Source organism: Syngnathus floridae, chromosome 7, assembly GCF_059516105.1.
Source record: "Syngnathus floridae isolate MCC-2025c chromosome 7, RoL_Sflo_1.0, whole genome shotgun sequence".
In the NCBI taxonomy this organism is placed as follows: Eukaryota; Metazoa; Chordata; class Actinopteri; order Syngnathiformes; family Syngnathidae; genus Syngnathus; species Syngnathus floridae.
Window position 1 is genome coordinate 780,313 of NC_142419.1, and position 13,502 is coordinate 793,814.

General features: G+C 50.1%; 2 long non-coding RNA genes across 2 annotated transcripts in view; both read right to left on the reverse strand.

Annotated features, from left to right (window-relative positions):
• LOC148394760 (uncharacterized) overlaps window positions 1–13,502 on the reverse strand; it is an 88,075-nt gene that overhangs the window by 58,120 nt on the left and 16,453 nt on the right. The gene's annotated exons all lie outside the window — the stretch shown is intronic.
• On the reverse strand, window positions 1,061–6,677 carry LOC148394763 (uncharacterized). Its single transcript, XR_015859510.1, has 3 exons — window positions 6,627–6,677; window positions 4,045–4,084; window positions 1,061–1,190 (listed from the first exon to the last, which is right to left on the reverse strand). It is a non-coding gene; the product is annotated as an uncharacterized LOC148394763 (long non-coding RNA).

Below are 13,502 nucleotides of genomic sequence, written 5' to 3' on the forward strand. Positions count from 1 at the left end.
GATTCATTGAAACGCTACAATATCAACGGTTGCAAAAAAGTTCTTGCATCAACGTAAACTCATCAGGGGTGTTTAAGGTTGAAATTCAAGCATTAATACCAATATATGACAAAATCAAACATTAATACTAATATACGAAGGAGCAAGATGGCGGCGCGCACAGACGCAGCGTCCCGGCGCTCCTCAGCTGTTGGTAGTTTTATAACTGTTTTTTGTAACTTTTCTTGTAACATTTTAAGTACTTATCCCATCCCTGCTTGTGACATGTGTGCAGTGCAGCAGAGCGGAATTGTTGTCGGTCGCAGTAAACACCTTCTGCCCGCAAAAGAACTTCATTCTCTGGAACACGATTCCCCTGGGGATTCGGCGGCCACCAAGCGCGGCCAGCTTTGCTGTCCCCCTGCTGGAGTGGCTCGGGTGGCGCGGAAATGGAAGGCGGAAGCGGGGCGGAGGAGGAGGACTAGCGGCCAAGCTGAAAGATGGCCCTTGCAGGTCGGTCTTGCTGACGCCCGGTCGATAACCAACGCGATGGACAACCGGAGCACATCTCACGGTCTGGAGTGCTGTGTCTGGTTGTCGCGGAGTCCTGGCTGGACCATTGCATCCCCAGGTGGCTATCCAGCTAGCAGGCCGTGCTGTCTTCAGAGCCGACTGAACAAAATACTTTTTTTGAGGCCGCTTTTTAAAATTGAGAACTTCAAGATTGAGCAACAGCTTTGTTCATCAGGCTGTTAAAATCACCACCCCACCCCTGCTCATTCCTTGCAAAGACGGACCCAAGATTGCATTTTATCCGTATTTTATATTGTTTTATATACGTTTGACTTTGACTTTGACTTTGAATGTATGTGCATGACCTGCTATGAGGAGCTGCCAAACTGATTTTCACAGTTAACACTGCGTTAACAATGACAATAAAGGAATTCAATTCAATATGACATAATCAACCATTAATACTAACATATGAGATCAATAATAATAGTCTTGTGACAGACCAGGCGGAACGACCAAGTGCGTCACACTTTGTTTATTGACTTTCAGGGGATGGGACGTGGAGAGTGGACGCAGGAGGACAAGACAAAGATGTTGTCGAAGACGGGCAGTTGACGGGGCAGGCGGCATTCGAACGTTGCCAGGGACGGGCAGTCAATCGGGGCAGGTGACGTTCAGATGTGGTCTGTCAGTTTGGGCTGAAACATAGTCGGCAACTGGAAGCAAGCACAGGAGAACAAGGCACAAGGCACAAGGCACAAGGAGCGAACGGGTGGCATACTAGGACGAAAAGACAATGACTGGCGTGTGGGGTTTAAGCAGGTGCAGGTGTGGTGATTCGTGACAAGGGAAAGGTGTCAGGTAATGAGCACTGATGGCTCTTGGGGTCGGTGCTGTGACTGATGTAAACAGAAGCGGGGCGCTGACCAAGGTGCTAGGAGAGGAGGCGCGTGACAAGTCTCAATGTACTTGGCCCTAGTTCTGCGCAGGTGCAAAAAAAGGGCGGGCTAGGCCTCAGAATAGCTTCGCACCAATCCTAAAACAAGAACAGAATTGCTAACTAATCCCCTGGGGATCAATATAACTAATCCCTTGGGGATCAATACCTACCTACCTACCTACCAACCAACCTACCTACCTACCTACCTACCTACCTACCTACCTACCTACCTACCTACCTACCTACCTACCTATACCTACCTACCTACCTACCTACCTACCTACCTACCTACCTACCTACCTACCTACCTACCTACCTACCAACCAACCAACCAACCAACCAACCAACCAACCTACCTACCTACCTACCTACCTACCTACCTACCTACCTACCTACCTACCTACCTACCTACCTACCTACCTACCTACCTACCCGTCTATGAGTACATTGCACAAAGAGATTTACTTTTTCACTTTTACAGTTGGAGTTTCAATGAATGAAACCAGACCAAACTGAGTGAAAAGTTTGCATTATTTGGTTCTGAGAACAAATCAATAAATGAATGCTCTGTTGCCATCACACATGCCTTTTAGAGGCCATAAACCGAAGTAAACCATGGTTTTTCAATGTAAATGTAATGAATTTTTAGATTGAAATCTGGTTGAATCTATACCTGTTCAATGTTGATAAAGAGTTGAAAATTCAACGTTGTTTCAATGTTGAGATTTTTGGTTGATCTGATGATGTTTCCATGTACAGATCAATGTTAAAACGACCGTTTGTTTCAATGTTGAACATGGCGAGCGAAAGTGATGCCTTTTCAAGGTCAGATTTCAGCATTGATTCGACAAAAAAGCCTGACACTATATCAACGTTTATTTGCTATCTGGGTAGCCCGTCATTAGCGTCGTACGGACCTTATATCATCCATTTGAAATACTACTTGAAAATTTATTTACGACAAAAAAAATTTGGGGTCCATGAGCAAACCGCTTTAGACAGAAAATCGCTTGGAATCAAAGCACGTAAAATCAAGGTTCAGATGCACGTGTATGTTAATAAGTTACTCACAATGAACAGATTCTTCCTGTTGTACATTTTGGAACCTATGAGTGTGTTTTTCAAATAATTTTGTGGTTCAAACGAAAAGGTATAGTAATTTCTCTGCAAAACTGTGTTGGAAACAGCATATTTTAATTATTACAGCCATGGAACTGATATCAAAACAATTCAGTAAAATAATGGCCCGTGAATGTTTTTCTGTGACCTCTACATCTCTACAATTTCATTGTCGATGCCTTTATTTGGGCAACTGGTAAAATTCTGATACCTTCACAGAATGCAGCTTTTTTTTTTAATTGTACATTGGTATCAGATACTCCCCTTAGGTTGGTTGTCAAAAGAAAAATAATAATAGAGGATTTGTTGTGTATGTGTATTGTGGTACATTTTCCAGTGTAATGTCATGGACCTGCTGAGTTTGCATTACTATTACACTGCTAGGATGCAGGTCTTGTATCCAAGCATTATTTTCCAGATAGCTAGTATATATGACTGTAAAAAACGTACACTTCTATCTGTGCTCCTCACTCAATCTCCCAATATCTCTGCAAGCAGAGGACCAGATTGAATTTTCCTCTGGAGTCTGCCCGAATGAGGGTGAACATCACCTGCTTCCACAGCTTCATAGAGCTTTGCTCAGATATTTCTCCCCGGAGAAACATCAAAGACATCTTGAGTTACAACAGAAATGCCCAGGTTTGGTCTTAAAGTTTACATCAAATCAACAGAGTGACTTGGCTGATAAACAAACTAGTCTCTATGAAATGAAAACTAGTGTCCTTAGGGAGGAAGACCACAATTTGAAATTATACTTGATAGATATCACACAAAGCACTTGGGCTCAATATTATTTCAAATGTAATTTCCTTCATTTCTTTGTGGCCTTTTTGGTTGTCTGTGTGTCCATGTGGTTGTGTTCTTTATGATTAAAAAATATTTACAACCTCTTTTCCATCCCTTTTCCTCTCTTTCTGCTAAAAGTGGTTCTAATCCCCCAAGACCCCCGCCCCCTTCAGTTCACCCATGGACCTTTTTAATTTTCTGCTTTTGTGTTTTTAGCTCCGATTGACAGGCTGCTCTCTCCCTGGAGCATTGTTCTATTAATCAGTTTAATATGCTACAGAAACTGTGAGTGCTCGTATAGTAATGGAATCTCAGCAGGATGGGGTTGGATATTTGATGACTGGCAAGGTTGCAAGAAAGGCTCAATTGTTGATTCGTCTGTGATATCACCCACTCACTTGATGACCTTGTGCGAATGGCGGGCAGATGGACAGAGCTGCCCGCTCCCCTCACACTATACTGTTACACTCACATATCTATACACAACACACACACGCACGCACGCACGCACGCACGCACACACGCACACACACACACATACAGGAGACCCACTTTCTTTGTCTTCTATCACATATCAAATTTGAAATAAGCGCTGCTCCGAGCACTGAGTGGAAGCAGCACAGGACAAGAGTGAAGCATGTGCATCGAAGGGTGACTGCCAGCTGGGTGCTATATAGTGAAAATGGTTGTTAAATGAGCAATAGTACCTCCGCCTCCCAAGTCCTTCCCTCATTCACCTTTCCTCTCCTGCTGAGACAATGAGTTGTGGTTTAATTAACTCTGCCTTAATGGGTGCACAGCATGGGGTGAGGGGGAGGTTGTAGGTTTGCACCTTGCGGTGCTCTGTAATAGCATTATTCCTGGGGAAAGATAGGCCACATAGCCCATCGACCTCTACCGCTCCAAAAAAAATCCCCTGAGATACAGTATTACCAACATGCTGAAGATGAGGTGCAATATACTGCAAATCTATTTCCATCTACATTGCCTAGAATTTTTTTGTTTCTGTTTCATAAACAAAAGGTTCCCCTGGCTTATTTCTGATTTGCATTACCACAGCGGTCATGGTAACCAAAACGTTTACTACAACGAACACATTAGAAATAGTTAAAAATAGCATTCCACATATATTTGCACAGCTATCTTTCTCAGTTAACATGCTTCTTTGACGTAGGTCATATAGCTGTCAGTGGCAGTGAATGAGTTTTGTTACAGTATCTTTGGTGAATACTGTATATGAAAGAGTCCAAACTTAAGCCACATTTCTTAGTGGAATGCAGGAGTAGACTACATAGTGATGTTTACTGTAAATGCAAAATTGATGAATTGACAATTGACGAACAAGTGGATCTATGCAATATAGTGACAAAAGCGATGAGTGACCTGGCTGCTAACAAATGGCAAATGACTGATTGATCATGGAAGCCACATGTGGGCCACATAAAATGAGTCAGTCATCATTTTATGAGGCCCACATGTCTTCCATAATTCTTGCTAAAATCTACCAAAATGTAATACAGTGGAGCCTCGGTTTTCGAACAGAATCTGTTCCAGAAGGCTGTTCGAGAAGTGAATCGTTCGAATTCTGAATCATATTTTCCCATTACAAATAATGGGAAAAGAAATGATCTGTTCCAAGCCAAAAAACCAGCCTTTTTAAAGCATTTTTTCATTTGCGCATTTTTGTCTAATCGCGCAACTGCAGCGCACCGCCGAACGCGCAACCGTAGCGCGTCGCCGACCGCGCAACTGCACCGCGCAGGTCGCATTATTGTGACAGAGCCGTTGCTGAAATTTAGAAAATATTTTTAGAGTCCTGCTGTACTTTCCAAAATTTAAGTGGACATCAGTGCGCAGGGAGCTTAATTTTGTCCGATCGCGCAACTGCAGCGCACCGCTGAACGTGCAACCGTTGCGCGCCGCCGACCGTGCAGCTGCACCGCGCTGGTCACATTATTGTGACAAAGCGGTCGCTAAAATTTAGAAAACATTTTTAAAGTCCTAATGTACTTTCCAAAATTTAAATGGACCTCAGTGCGCAGGGAGCTTCATTTGGTCCGATCGCGCAAACGCAGCGCGCCGGGCGCTCAGTGTCGCATTGCTTTAGGAGCGTCTTTGTGTTTTAGGATGGCTTTACTGCTCCCACTTGCTTCCTCTGGAGGCATGATGAGAGTTGATGCAATCCTCAGAGTAACGAGAATGTAATAACGAACGGAGTCAGTTGGCATGCGACAACCGAAATTTCGTCCGACATCCGAAGCAAAAAAATCTCGAATTTTTTGTTCGAATACCGATTTGTTTAAGAACCGGGACGTTCGAAAACCGATGCTCCACTGTATTTGGAAAACGTAAACATCTTCAGATATTACATTTTGTTTTTGTTACCAACCCCTTTTTACAGTAACTTGAACAACTGTTATCTTTGACATCTGATTTAAAATCAAATTATCCATCAATTGTGTATATGTCATGAGGCAATGAGGCAAATACACACTGTGTCACGGAATGAGTGGAGCTGGGTGACCAAATGCAGCTTGGGCCAGGGTTTATTGAGGGAAAAGGTAGTTGGAAGGGAGGATGAGGGGAACAAGACCAACAGAACCGGCAAACTAACATAACTTAACGGACCGACAGACTGGCTAACCGAAACAGAACTGACAAAGACAGGAACCAAGACACAAGAACGATCCGACAGGGAAGCGAGGGGCAGACAGGACTTAAATACAAGACAGCTAACGAGAGGCAGGTGAGGGTGATCACACTGATCATGGGCACACACAAGGGGAGGGGCGAGCACACAGACAGAAATTATGATAAAATGTACACACAATGGACTGAACGGGGACAAGTCGTGACACAATGACGTGGTTTCACTCACAACTGTTAGGCAAAGGCGAATTGAGGACTAAATTGGCCATCAAGGCAGAGATTTATTCAACAAAGAAAAACACCTCTTATCGAATGCAAAACAAAGACTATTTAACATTAACCAAATGCGCTCCAACTAGGAGGATTACTAACCAAACAAAAAAAAACAATGAGGCACACCTAAAAATGTTTGGAGGCTCTACACCTAAAACTGAAAAAAATGAACAAAGTATAACTATAAAAAGGTAGCAACAAAATTCTCTCTGTGGGCAAAGACGAAGAGTGAGGTTTGAGACGTTGATAAGGCTTCAGTGATTGTGAAGAAACACTTTGGCACAAGACAGGCGAAACGCAGACTATGTGAGGGTAATTGCAAACCAGTGGACACAATCAAGAATCAGGGTGGACAAACCAAACTCACAGTCTGCACCCTCCAAGGCAAGTTCCAAGGATGGGCCCTTCTCAGCCCTGGAAGCTGTGTCTACTCACAATCTATGTAATCACAGTCACCTGCCTCTTGTTACCTGTCATGTATTTAAGTGCTGTCTGCGTGTCACTCCCCCGTTGGATTATTCTCTCTGTTCTGTTAGTCTCTCTCTCTCTCTCTCTCTCTCTCTCTCTCTCTCTCTCTCTCTCTCTCTCTCTCTCTCTCTCTCTCTCTCTCTCTCTCTCTTTCTCTCTCTCTCTCTCTCTCTCTCTCTCTCTCTCTCTCTCTCTCTCTCTCTCTCTCTCTCTCTCTCTCTCTGTTAGCCTGTTTCTGTTCATCTGTCGGTCTCCCCTGTCACTCTGCCTCCGCAAGTTATGTTAGTTTGCCGGTTCTTGTTTGTCTGTTCCCCTCAGCCTCCCCTCCAACACCCTTTTCCCTCAATAAACTCTGGTCCAAGCTGCATTTGGTTGCCTTGCTCCATTCCTGACCGTGACAGAACAATCCGACCCTGTTGACACAGCTTCCTTCAACACACAATACGTCAAAGACGTGACGTCATTTCTGCGCAACAAGACCACACCGCTGGTGTCAAAATTCACACAGCCTTCGACAAGTAGCCGTCGAATCTGGCCTCATTTCTATGGAGACGGGCCATGGGTTAAGGTTATGAAACTGTGACCTTCGCAGCCTTCTTTGCATTGCTCTTCTTCTATGTCGTTCTACCCTCTTCTTCAACGTTTAATACGTAGAGCCACCCGAAGATGCCCTGATTTATCCACAAACAACACGCCACTTGCTTCTGTAACTTCAAAGTAAATGCTCCACTGAACACATACGTACAAGTGCTTTTTCATCTTTGTTTCTGACAGCTTGGGTGAGCAGGCATGTCAAGCAGCGTCAAATCCATTGCTGTACTAGAGAGTGGAGCAATGTGGGCGTCAAAAGTCTTTTATGAAGCCAGTGTCACGTTAAATATCTTTTTTAACAACGGAGTGAAAAAAATTAGTGAATCAAAAATTCTCAAGTATTACCCATGCATTGAATCTGAACAAATATACATTTGAGAGGACTCAGATTTTTCAAAATAAAACAGGACAACCTTAGACCACCTCACCGTGGTGTGACAATAATGGCCTCTGAGGGAAACTTCATTCAGAGCTTTCACACCGCGGGAACCAATTAAGAACTTCCCCATCTCCCCTGGTATTTTGGAGGGTGGTGTGGCTTGGTAGTGAAGTGGTTATCTGCCAAACCCGAGGTTGTTGGAGTGTCCTTGACAAAGACACTGAAACCCCCAGTTGCTCCTGATGACACATTGGTAGGTGAAATAGGAAGCAGTCTGAAGCGCTTTGCGTACTAAAGCTAGGAAAGCACCACACAAGTGCATCCCATTTACAGCCTATTTACTTTCCTTATTCAGACACAAAAAAAGGTTCTGGGTTTGGAAGGTTCCACCAGGGTCAAGTACCTATTGGACACTAGGGTCTAGTGATGTGCATTCCAGTTTATTTGAGTGAACTGAATCTTTAGAATCAGTTCACTCAAAAGAATCGTTCAAAAGAATCAGTCGTTCACTCACTGATCCGTTCTTGCGATAAACGGGAAAGGCAAATCATTTACTCACTGACTCGTTTATTCACTGATCCGTTTAGTTGATGGACGGGAAATCCAGTTCACTCACTGACTCGTTTGTGAACGGGATACTCCGTCAAAGCATCCGAGTCGGGATCCGACGCCAAAGCAGCAGACGCGGACGCAGGAGGCGGCGAGGCCAGGGCACGGTGCCGCGACGGACCCTCCCCGCAGGGCATCTCCGTCCGACACGGACGCCCCCGCTGGGGGCCCGGCTGGTTCGGATGGAGGTGGTGGAACTGTGCGATGAGCGAGGGGTCAAGGATCTAGCGACTCGGCACCCAGGAGTGGTGCGAATCATCATACCCCTCCCAATTGACGAGGTACTGGAGCCCGCGGCCACGACGCCGCGACCGGAGCAAGGACCGCACGGTGTTAGCCGCCTCTCCCTCGACGAGCCGGGGCGGCGGAGGAGCAGATGCCGCAGCCAAAGGCCTCTCAAACACGGGTCTCACCCGAGACACGTGGAACATGGGATGGACCTTCATGGAGCTAAGAAGGCGCAGACGAACAGCAGATGGGTTCATCACCTTGCTTACGGGGAAGAGGCCGACAAAGCGGGGCGCCAGCTTGCGGGATTCCGTGCGCAGTGGCAGATCCTGCGACGAGAGCCAAACACGCTGTCCCACGCTGTACGACGGAGCTGGCGTCCGATGCTTACTGGCCTAGCGAGCATAGCCGGACACAGAGCGGAGGAGAAAGACCCGAGCCCTCGCCCAGGCCCGATGACAGCGGCACACACAACGGAGGGCCGATGGGCACGTCGCGCTCTGCTCCTGGTGGGTAAACAAGGGCGGTTGATAACCAAAAACACAATGATAGGGTGACAGACCTGTGGCCGAGCTGGGAAGGGCATTGTGGGCATACTCCACCCAGGGAAGCTGTTTGGCCCACCCACACTGATCTCCAGCAGCCATGCACCGGAGAGCCTTACACAGCTCCTGGTTCAGACGTTCGGCTTGCCCATTCGACTGCGGATGGAACCCTGAGGAGAGGCTGGCCGTGGCGCCAAGGAGCCGGCAGAACTCCGCCCAGAAGGCGGAAGAGAATTGCGGGCCACGGTCCAACACAATGTTCTGAGGGATACCGTGGTGCCAAATAACCTCCCGCAGCAGGATTGACGCCGTTTGCTTTGCCGACGGGAGTTTGGGCAGGGGAATAAAATCGGCCATTTTACTGAACCGGTCCATGACCGTGAGAACCACAGTGTTCCCCTCCGAGGACAGAAGCCCCGTGATGAAGTCAACCGAAAGATGAGACCAGGGTCGCCGGGGAACGGGCAGGGGCTGGAGCAACCCGGCCGGGGGCTGATTAGATGACTTGCAGCAGTTACAGGTAGGGCAGGCCCGGACGTAATCACGCGTGTCCTCCCTCCAGGTGGGCCACCAGAACCGCTGAGCCACCATGAACCTAGTGCGGGCAGTCCCAGGATGGCAGTCGAGGCGGGAGTCATGTGCCCATTGAAGGACGGATGACCGCCAGTCCTCGGGGACAAACAAGTGACCCACCGGGCAGTTGCTGGGGCCAGGTTGATCGCGCGCCGCGGCCTCCACCTGACGCTCAATCTCCCACGACAGGGCCGCTACCCTAACAGAGCTCGGAAGGATAGTGGGAATTGGACCCTCCACCTCCTCCCCGCCAGGGAACCTGCGCGACAAGGCGTCCGCCTTCGCGTTGCGGGAGGCCGGCCTCTAAGAGAGCGAGAAGTCAAACCGGTCAAAAAAAAACGGCCCACCGAGCTTGCGTGGGGTTCAATCTCTTGGCCGATCTTAAGTATTCCAGGTTCCGGTGGTCCGTCCAGACGATGAACGGCGTGGCGGCGCTCCCCAGCCAATGCCTCCTCTCCTCTAGAGCCAGCTTGACCACCAGGAGTTCCCGATTGCCAATGTCATAATTTCGCTCTGCGGATGACAAGCGGCGAGAAAAGAAGGCGCATGGGTGGAGGCGGCCATCCTCGTGGCTACGCTGGGACAATACTACCCCGACTCCCACGTTGGAGGTGTCCACCTTGACCACAAACTGCCTCTCGGGATCAGGCACTCGGAGAATGGGAGCGGACGTGAACCTCCTCTTTAATTCCGTAAAGGCGCGTTCTGCCGTGTCGGTCCATTTGTATGGGGAGGCGGGGCTGGTAAGAGCGGTGAGGGGTGCTGCGACGGTGCTGTAGTTGCGCACGAAGCGGCGGTAGAAGTTCGCAAATCCCAAGAATTGTTGTAGCCGCTTGCGTGTCTTGGGAACTGGCCAAGACGTGACTGCCCTCACCTCCTCAGGGTCCATCTCAATGGATCCCTCTCGCACCACGTAGCCAAGAAACTTGACAGAAGACGCGTGGAAGACGCACTTCTCCGTCTTAACATACAGGGAATTCTCAAGGAGACGGTGCAGCACTGCCCGGACATGTTTGATGTGTTCTGAGAGGGAGGAGGAGAAGATGAGAATGTCATCCAGGTAAACGAACACAAACCTGTTTAACATGTCTCACAGGACATCGTTGATCAGAGCCTGGAAGACTGCGGGGGCATTGGTGAGCCCAAACGGAACCCCCAGGTATTCATAGTGCCCGCTAGGAGTGTTGAAGGCCGTCTTCCATTCGTCTCCCTCTCGGATGCGTGCATACCAGGTGATAAGCTTTGCGAAAGTCCAGCTTTGTGAATATGGTGGCACCTTGCAGGCTTTCGAAGGCGGAGGAGAGGAGAGGAAGGGGATAGCGGTTCTTCACGGTGATCGCGTTGATTCCCCGGTAATCAATGCACGGGCGGAGCGTCCTGTCCTTCTTCCCCACAAAAAAAAGCCCTGCTCCTGCGGGTGATGAGGATGGCCGAATGATACCGGCAGCCAGAGAGTCCTGAATGTACTCCTCCATCGCCTCATGCTCAGGAGCAGAGAGGGAGTACACGCGGCCTTTGGGAGGTGAGGTGCCAGGTAGCAGGTCGATTGCGCAATCGTACGACCGGTGTGGGGGAGGCGAGGTCGCCTTGGCTTTGTTGAAAACGTCTTTGAGTTCATGGTATTGTGCTGGGACTTTGGAAACATCCGAGCTAGGGCCGGGAATGGGCCTTTTGAACGTGTCGGCAGCTGCTCTTAGGCATGAGAGATGGCATCGCTCGCTCCATTGCCGAATGCCCCCCACCCCCGAGTCCAGCACCGGGTTGTGCAGCCGCAGCCAGGGAAGCCCCAAGATGAGCCGCCGCTCTGGGAGAGACAGGAGAAAGAACTGAATTGTCTCATGGTGATTGCCAGAGAGAAGCAGCCGGATCGGTTCCGTGATGGAAGTCACTTCGCCAATCAGCCGACCGTCAATGGCATGAGCGGGGATTGGTGGGCTCAGGGGCAGGGGCTTGATCTTCCACTCATGGGCTAAACCGGCGTCAATGATATTCTCCTCCGCACCGGAATCCACCACAGCTGCCACGTTGCGGTCGCCCGCCGCAAGCTGGACGCGTGCTTGTAGCGCGAAAGAGTTGGAACTCGGACGGGAACTGGGAGAGCAGATGTCAGTCGAGCTCACGCAGATTCCCCTGACGCCGCGCGAGCTCTGGCCTTTCAACGGGCGGGCTCGCCTCAATCCGCTCGGCTCGGTGGGCGGGGCGATCGACGGAAGCTGAACGGACGGACGAGGGTGGCTGCGAGGGCTTCGTGGCGCTCCTCGCTCCCGCTCGTGTCGCCGGGTCCGGATCCGCAGGACCACGCGGGCCGCCAAATCCATTGCACCCTTTAGGGTTGGAGGACGCTCGTGGGATGCCAACGCGTCCTTCATGTACTCGGCGAGCCCGTGGATGAAGGTGCTCACCAGGGCCGGTGTGTTCCACTGACTGCTACCAGCCAGAGCGTATTCGGCCACCGATCGTCTCTCCTGCCTCAAGGTGGCCAGCTCCTCGCCGGCGTCCTCGGTGGCCGAGCCCAGATCGAACAGCCATAGGAGTTCGCTCGCGAAGGCTTCGAAAGAGTCACAAGCAGGAGCCCTGCGCTGGTACTCAGCCATTCCCCACAATCGTGCTTCGCTGGCTCGGTCGCGAATGTGACAGGTTGGAGACTGAACGTGATGCGGCAGTTGGTCACAAACGCCCTGACATGTTTGGGATCTCCATTGAATCTCTCTATGTTACCAAGGCGTGGCTCCGGAACATCCACGGCTCTCTGGGCCTTGGCAACGGAACACGAGCTGGACGTGGAGGAGGAGGCGACAACAGCCGGCGGGAGGTGGCTGGGCGGCTGGCTTCTGGACATGGTACGGAGGGCGCCGAGTACCTGAGCCATCTCCTGCTGCCGCTGCTGGCCCACTTCAATCAGGGTTCGGACGTCCGCCGACAGGCTACCGACGGTCTCAGTCCGCTCCAGTCGACACAATGCCGTCTGATCACTTGCTGGCTGCATAGTGTTGGTGAGCTTGTACTATGGGAGATCGGACAGTACAGCCAAATGCAAGTGAAGCAGTCTTTATTGTGTAGGGAGAGGGGAACGCTGGGGAGCTGAAGTGGCAATCGGGCGAGGCTGTGCTCGTCGGGGGGGGGGGGGGGCGGTTAGCCGGATGGCAAGCCAGGTGAAGGAGCTGTCGGCTGGGATTCGCACTGGCGAGGACTGGACGTGGGAGACGGATGATGGCTAAGTAGAGCAGCTGTGGAAGGGACCGGTGTGCGCGCAGACTCGGGACATCGTGAGTCGGTGGGGAGAATACTTCGAAGACCTCCTTAATTCCACGTACACGCCTTCCATTGTGGAAGCAGGGCCTGGAGACTCTAAGGTGGACTCTCCAATCGCTGGGGCCGAAGTCACTGAGGTAGTTAAAAAACTTCTCGGTGGCAAGGCACCGGGGCTAGATGAGATCCGCCCGTAGTTCTTAAAGGCTCTGGATGTTGTCGGGCTGTCATGGCTGACACGCCTCTACAACACTGCGTGGACATCCGGGAGAGTGCCTCTGGATTTGCAGACTGGGGTGGTGGTTCCCCTCTTTAAGAAAGGGAACCGAAGGGTGTGTTCCAATTACAGGGGAATCACACTCCTCAGCCTCCCTAGTAACGTCTATTCAGGGGTGCTGGAGAGGAGGTTGAACCCCGGATTCAGGAGGAGCAGTGTGGCTTTCGTCCTGGCTGTGGAACAGTGGACCAGCTCTACACCATTGGCAGGATCCTCGAGGGTGCATGGGAGTTCGCCCAACCAGTCCACATGTGTTTTGTGGACTTGGAGAAGGCGTTCGACCGTGTCCCTCGGGAGGTTCTGTGGAGGGTGCTTTGAGAGTAC